This window comes from Aethalodelphis obliquidens, unplaced genomic scaffold (genome assembly GCF_003676395.1).
Source record: "Aethalodelphis obliquidens isolate GAN/ISIS:26980383/991018 unplaced genomic scaffold, ASM367639v1 scaffold8, whole genome shotgun sequence".
In the NCBI taxonomy this organism is placed as follows: domain Eukaryota; kingdom Metazoa; phylum Chordata; class Mammalia; order Artiodactyla; family Delphinidae; genus Aethalodelphis; species Aethalodelphis obliquidens.
Window position 1 is genome coordinate 7,820,132 of NW_020837952.1, and position 7,380 is coordinate 7,827,511.

Here is a 7,380-nt window from a genome sequence, read left to right on the forward strand (position 1 = left end):
AAAAAAAAAAGAAAAGATTATGTTTTAAAAGCATCCTTGTCTTTTAGAGGTACACATTAATATATATATATGTGTATATATATATATGTATATATATATTTATTTATTTTTGGCCGCGCCGCAGGGCTTGCAGGATCTCAGTTCCCAACCAGTGAAAGCCTGGAATCCTAGCTGCTAGGCCACCAGGGAAGTCCCCGTGTTAAAATATTTACAGATAAAATGTTTTGGATTTACTTCAAAAATTGGGGTGGGAGAGGGAGTAGGTGGAATATAAAGAAGGGTGTCAACTGAAGCTGAGTGGAGATACATAGGAGTTCATGCTCGTCTTGCTTTTGCGTAACCTTGAAAGTCACTCGCAATCCCACCAGAGATTTCCATTACTAACATTTTGTTAAATATTACTTCTATGTGCACTTACCTATTTATATAAATAGGATCACAATGAACATGATGCTTTGTAACTAGCTCTTTTCACTCAAAAGTATATTTAGTCTCTTACTTATAAAACTTTGTTTCTAATTTTTAACTAATATCATAACAAGTCATTTTCTGATTTGCCTGATTATCACCTCTGAATTCATTCCTAGAAGTATCACTGCTGGTTCAAAGTACACATATTTAACATTTTGATACGTTGCCAGATTGCACTCAGAAAGGCTGAACATACTTATATTCCCACAGGACCCTCTTTCACTTCTCTGCCAACACCAACCTTTGTAGCTTTGCTAATCCAATGAAAACATGTCATCTCATTGTTGGGATTTTTTGTATTTCATAACTAGCAAGAATAAAAATATTCTCCTATGCTTATTAGCCATTTGTAGAGTGTGTGTGTGTTGTTTGCTTGTTCATGTTCTTTACCAGGTTTGCCTGTTAGGGTGTTGAACCTTTTTATTGACATGTAAGAGCTCTTTGTGTATTAATGACATACACATTTGTCATATATGTTGCAAACATTTTCTCTTGGGTTGTTGCTTCAACTTCAATTATGGTATATGTATGTGTGTGTGTGTGTGTGTGTGTGTGAGCGTTGTTTTTGTTGTTGTTGTTTTCCCATGTAGTAATTTTTTTTTTTGCGGTACGCGGGCCTCTCACTGTTGTGGCCTCTCCCGTTGCGGAGCACAGGCTCCGGACGCGCAGGCTCAGTGGCCATGGCTCACGGGCCTAGCCGCTCCGCGGCATGTGGGATCTTCCCAGACCGGGGCACGAACCCGTGTCCCCTGCATCGGCAGGCGGACTCTCAACCACTGCGCCACCAGGGAAGCCCTCAAATATTGTCTTTTTTAAAAAAATTATTTATTTATTTATTTTTTGCGGCTGTGTTGGGTCTTCGTTGCTGCGTGTGGGCTTTCTCTAGTTGCAGCGAGCGGGGGCTGCTCTTCATTGCGGTGTGTGGGCTTCTCATTGCAGTGGCTTCTCTTGTTGCAGATCACGGGCTCTAGGCATGAGGGCTTCAGTAGTTGTGGCACATGGGCTCAGTAGTTGTGGCTCGCAGGCTGTAGAGCGTAGGCTCAGTAGTTGTGGTGCACGGGCTTAGTTGCTCCGCGGATGTGGGATCTTCCCGGATTAGGGCTCAAACCCGTGTCCCCTGCATTGGCAGACAGATTCTTAGCCACTGCGCCACCAGGGAAGCCCTACATCATCATTTTAAATGGTACAAAGCATCCCACTAACTGCGTATCAGGGTAGTCAGTCAGACTGCAACTCTACATTCCCTTCCTAGATAACCTGCGGATGCTCTTACTTAAACTAGTATGAGTGAACTTCTCTTATCTGCAACAATATTATCCAAGTCTAAGAAGTATGGGTGTAATATATTTAACCTATCTTTTTTGGTGGACAAACTGAAATGAACTCCACCCAGCTTAACACACGTATGCAGTTTTGATTATTTCCTTTTGAGAACATCCTGAAAGTATAGTTGCTTAGTTAAAGTATATATTTTAAGGATTTTGATACATATTTCTAAAATGCCTGGGGAAGGGGGACATGTACGAATTTCTATCCCCACCTGCAATGCTTGTTTCACTGAATACTTGCCCAATGCATATACTAATTTCTTTTTAATCTTTGCCAATTTAATAGGCATTTAATATGCCATTTATATTTTTAGCTAATGTGGCTGAACATACCTATTTATTGGCCATTTTTATATATATCTTTTGACATATTTTTGTTACTCTTTTGCCGATTTTCAATAGTTTAAAAATTACTAACATCCATACCCACCTTGACATCCTCTTTCCTAGTTCTGCCTCCTATCTAAGCTAATTTATGTACCTGATCTATGGATCTCATCTCCTCTTTTTTTTTTTTTACATCTTTATTGGGGTATAATTGCTTTACAATGGTGTGTTAGGTTCTGCTTTATAACAAAGTGAATCAGTTATACATATACATATGTTCCCATATCTCTTCCCTCTTGTGTCTCCCTCCCTCCCACCCTCCCTATCCCACCCCTCCAGGCGGTCACAAAGCACCGAGCTGATCTCCCTGTCATCTCCTCTTTCTTTATGGAATCATTCAATCAGTTATTCTCTTTCTTGGCAGTATCTTTAACTACCAGGTTTTTTTCTCTTATAATAACAAACATCACTGTCTGTTCTCCTTACAGAGAAACTAACATTTTTCTTTCACTTGCCATTCTCCTCCGGCTACTGACCTTTCTCTTCTCCTTTACGGCCAAACTTCTTGAAAGAATTGTCTTCACATGCTGCGTCCACTTCATCCCTGTTTCTTCAACTCATTACAGATGATTTACATTAAGGTCTTCAATGCTGTCTTTGTTGCTAAGATTTTAGTAACAGAATTATATCATATACATGTGAAAAAGCAGGACTTAAAATGGTTTTCCCCAAATATACTCAACTATGCAAAAAATATTTATGCAGAGAAAATAACATATGTAATATATGAAAATTTTAAGTTACTTCTGGATGACTGGTGAGTTTTATTTTCTTCTTTTAAAAAATATCCTCAGGGGCTTCCCTGGTGGCTCAGTGGTTAAGAATCTGCCTGACAATGCAGGGGACACGGGTTTGAGCCCTGGTCCGGGAAGATCCCACATGCCACGGAGCAACTAAGCCTGTGCGCCACAACTACTGAGCCTGTGCTCTAGAGCCCACGAGCCACAACTACTGAGCCCGTGAGCCACAACTACTGAAGCCCGTGCGCCTAGAGCCCATGCTCCACAACAAGAGAAGCCACCATAATGAGAAGCCCGCACACCGCAACGAAGGGTAGCCCCCACTCTCCATAACTAGAGAAAGCCTGTGTGCAGCAACAAAGACCCAACAAAGCCAAAAAAATATATATATCCTCAGGACTTCCCTGGTGGTCCACAGTTAAGACTGCGCTCCCAATGCAGCGGGTCTGGGGTTTGATCCCTGGTCAGGGAACTAGATCCCGCATACCGCAGCTAAAGATCCCGCGTGGGGCAACGAAGATCCCATGTGCTGCAACTAAGGCCCCGCACAGCCAAAAAAAAAGTCCTCAATTTAATTAATTAATTAATTAATTTCAGTGGTTACCCTTGTTTATTTCATTTTAGTTCACATTCCTTTAGACTAGTTAACAAAGGTAGTTTACGTTTATCCAACAAATATCTGTTGAGAACCAAATGAGCCGAGCCTCAATGCAATTGAGATAAATATAAAATATGCCCTGCCCACAAGAAGGTCTCCAAAGTTGGAAGAACAGATGTCACTAAATGAATCATAATTACTGTGATAAATATGCAAATGTTCATAAAGAAGAGCATATTCTATCTTGAATGGGAGGTGGACAAAAGTCCCAGGGAAGGACTGTAAAGGACATAATACCTAAATGAGCATTTGAACAAAGAAAATTAAGGCAAGGAAGAGCATTTTTACCATTTGCAAAAGGAGCAGACTTGAAAAAGCATAGTACTGCAGAAATTAAAAGTTAGCTGGAACATAAATGGGGGAGTTTAGCATGGAGAGGGAGGAGGGTGGTAATTAATGTCCCTTTGTGGCCAGAATTACACTGTGATCACTGTTACAAGTGATTAATCCCACACACTCTATTTTCTGTTCATTACATGGAAAAAAATATTCACATTATTTCCCTAACGGAATTCAAAAATTCCTTTTGGGGAAAGTAATTTCCCCAAAATTTCTTCATCTAAAATCCTTATGCCCTTACCATATCTCAAGGGGCAGTCTACAATTTGAGTGTGAATTTTAAGTTCTCAATTTGTGGCCCCATAAAATGTCCTTAAACAAGAATTTTACGTTGATATTAGAACACATTACAGTGTTAATCAGAAATTCTTAACTTACATTTTCTGAGAGGAGGCAGAAAAGTAAAGTAAAGAAATGACAGTCAGGAGCCGCTGGGCTACTTCATTTGGCCGAAAGGCTGAAAGAAGAAGGGGGTCGTGACCCAGATTCTCAGAGGTGGCGCTCCCGCCTAGGGCACGACTAGATAACCTGACAGGACAACTGTCTCCTGAAAGGGCCCTTCTTCCCTCTTCGCTCATCCCACATGGCCTCTGAGCGTCTCAGACTGTCCAGCTAACGGCGCCAAACCGCGGATAACCGCCAAGCCCCTCTGGTTGCCCCGGTAACAGCCAGCCACACCAACCCGGCTCCTTTAAATCTTCCCAGAATGCTGCGTGCCTTCTCCCATTCACTTCCGGGTTCGGAGGGCTGACTCCAGCTGGAAGTAGGTGTGTTTGTTGGTGGGTTGCGTTTCCCAGCGGTGTGCGATTACCGGGCCGAGTGTGGCGTGTTCCCGCGGAGAGTGGTGGAGATTGTTTTGTTCTTTCCCTGTATTCAAAATGACTGGATCACTAAGGAAAGGCTATAATGTCCCCCAAGTTTTGGCGGCCCTGGAGAAGTGGATTTATTAGTTGCGAAAAAACAAAGCTAGAAAGCACTTTAAAGTTATATGCAACTTCATTTGTTGCTGTGATTTATTTAAGCAGCTTCAAACAACTTACTATAAAACAACTATTTTTGCTTTAGAGAATGAAGGCAAGCACACACAGGTGCAAACAAAACAAAACTCCCAAATTTCATCTTTCGCTCATGTGCCTGATGCACAGTGAGCCCAAACCAAAACGTGGGAGTTTGGAGCAGAGAAAGGTATGTTGCAGGGCCCAGCAAAGAGAAGGGACAGAGCTCCTGCTCAAAATACCCTGAACTCCCGGAAGGGTTTCTGCAAAGCATTTTTAAAAGCCAGGTGAGGGAGACTGGTTGCAGGGTATGTGATCAGGTCCTGCACAATTCTCTGGTTGATGTTGAGCTAATAGGGCGGTTAACATTATCAATCCTTAGGGGCCTATAGGGTCTGGGGGCTCATCATCATCAAGTAATTTCTTCCATTTGGTGGTGGTTTTAGCATCTGTAACTCAGGAAGTGTGCATCAGATACTATTATCTAGGTATTTCAGAGGAGCTACAGCGAGGATATGGGGGAGGGGGTCCGTCCTGGGAAGGCCCCATAGGGTCCTGCTCGGTTACATATCCACCCAGAAACAACCACTAAAAACACTTTGCAGAAGTCTTCCAGACCCTCTCTGTGCATATAATAAATTTCCAGCTTGTACATGCTATTTTGTAACCTAAAAAGCTTTTATGAACATATTTCATTTAAAAAACAACATGGTTGTATGTTTTCCATTGCACTTTTTGTTAAAACAGTTTCTATCCTTTTTGTTCTTAATTAGTACTGCAATGGAGAAATGAAAATCCTTATAGCTAAGTCTTTGCCCATGTTCTCATTTCTTTGTGGTGATTATTTTTCTCTTTTTACCTTAGTAATTTGTATTTGCACTTCCCTCTCTCTCCCCTAATGCCATCCCATTCCGCTCCTATGTCTTTATAGTATAAATGGATGAAGTTAACATATATGCCATCCAAAGGCTACTCAATTTTTTTAAAGTATACCTTTCTGATTATAAAGGTAATACATGCTTATTGTAGAACATTAGGAAAATTTGGAAAAATAATAAAAATATTCTGATACCTAGACAACTACTGATCATATCTTGGTGTACAGTTTTCTAGTTTTCTCTCTGTTGCTTTCAGCAATGAACATTGAAAAAATGTTTGCTAATTTGGTGCGGGGAAATGAGAGCTTTTAATTTGCATTTTTTTGCTTATTCATATAGCTGAATAGTATTTCAAATGTTTACAGTCTGTGGTCCATTTCAGGCCCCATCTTTTCTATCTAGCCTTCCCTGAGAATTCCAGACTAATTACGCTAACTTGAAATGGTCTAGTTTTCCATATGTGTATATTTTAGTCCTCTAACTAGATTAAGAGCTAGTTGTGTGGTCCTGGATTATTCAGTTTCGCTGAGCCCACTTTCTTTGTCTGAAAAATATAGTGATAACAATATTTATTTTGCAGGGTTGTGGTAGGGATTAGAAATAATGTATTGCAGGTGAGCTCAATAAAAAGTAGCTTTTTTTTGTTACAGCTTTAGTAGTCTATGTACATAGAAGGTGTTCATAATATTATTTTTCAAATGAGTAATCCTAGCATCTCACTCAATTTAGATACTTATTGAGCACCTATGACACATAGGTACTGTTCATAATCCTCAATGTCTCTTGAACCTTTATGAATTAGATACATTTCTTACATAAATCATATGCTCCTCTCAACCTTAGAAGTTCTCTTATCCTGTTTCTGCTGCCATGCCTGGCCCATCATAGCAGGTACTGAATAAATGTGTGAGTTGAACTGAGTAAATTTACTGGGAAAAGAGAAACACAAATTAGTTAAAACCTGTCAGGCAGTGATGAAGCCATAATAGGTATGAAGTACTTTGTACATTGGGAGATCAGGAGAGATTAATTTTGATTAAGGTATCTGGGAAGGCCCTGTGGATTAGGAAGATTTGATCAGGACCTGGATCATAAGGACTGAGGATGGGGGCTTAAAGATGGAAATATGAGTTAAGGCTTGGAGTTATAAGTAAAAAGGTTGTATTTTGTTATGTTGATGAAAAAATTAATAGTCGATCTAAGAAAGAAATGGAAAATTTTATTTGAGCGAATCTGAGGATTATAACCTGGGAGACAGTCTTTCAGAAAGCTCTGAGCACTGTTTCACCCACTAGAAATCACAGCACAGTTAAAGAAGTTTTTGAGACAAAGTATTATACGTCAAATGAATTATTGACAGAAGGAAGGTTATCTCCCAAGGAGTTATGGAGTAGTGGGTCATCCTGACCCTATACAAGATTAAGAAGGAATATCTTCTAAGGAGGTCTGGTTAATGCAGATGCACAATATACTCTAAGGGGGAGGGAGGAGGCCCAAACTGGCAGAGAAAAATTTTGTTTAAATTTTTCTTGCCTTGCCATAAAATATGAATTTTATTTCATCAATTATCAGAGAGTTATTTGC

At 40.2% G+C, this 7,380-nt stretch overlaps 1 long non-coding RNA gene across 1 annotated transcript; it reads right to left on the reverse strand.

The window, feature by feature from the left end:
* Window positions 1–1,540: 1,540 nt before the first annotated feature.
* Window positions 1,541–4,599, reverse strand: LOC113620663 (uncharacterized). The gene is made up of 3 exons (XR_003432853.1): window positions 4,302–4,599; window positions 2,663–2,789; window positions 1,541–1,588 (listed from the first exon to the last, which is right to left on the reverse strand). It is a non-coding gene; the product is annotated as an uncharacterized LOC113620663 (long non-coding RNA).
* Window positions 4,600–7,380: the final 2,781 nt, after the last annotated feature.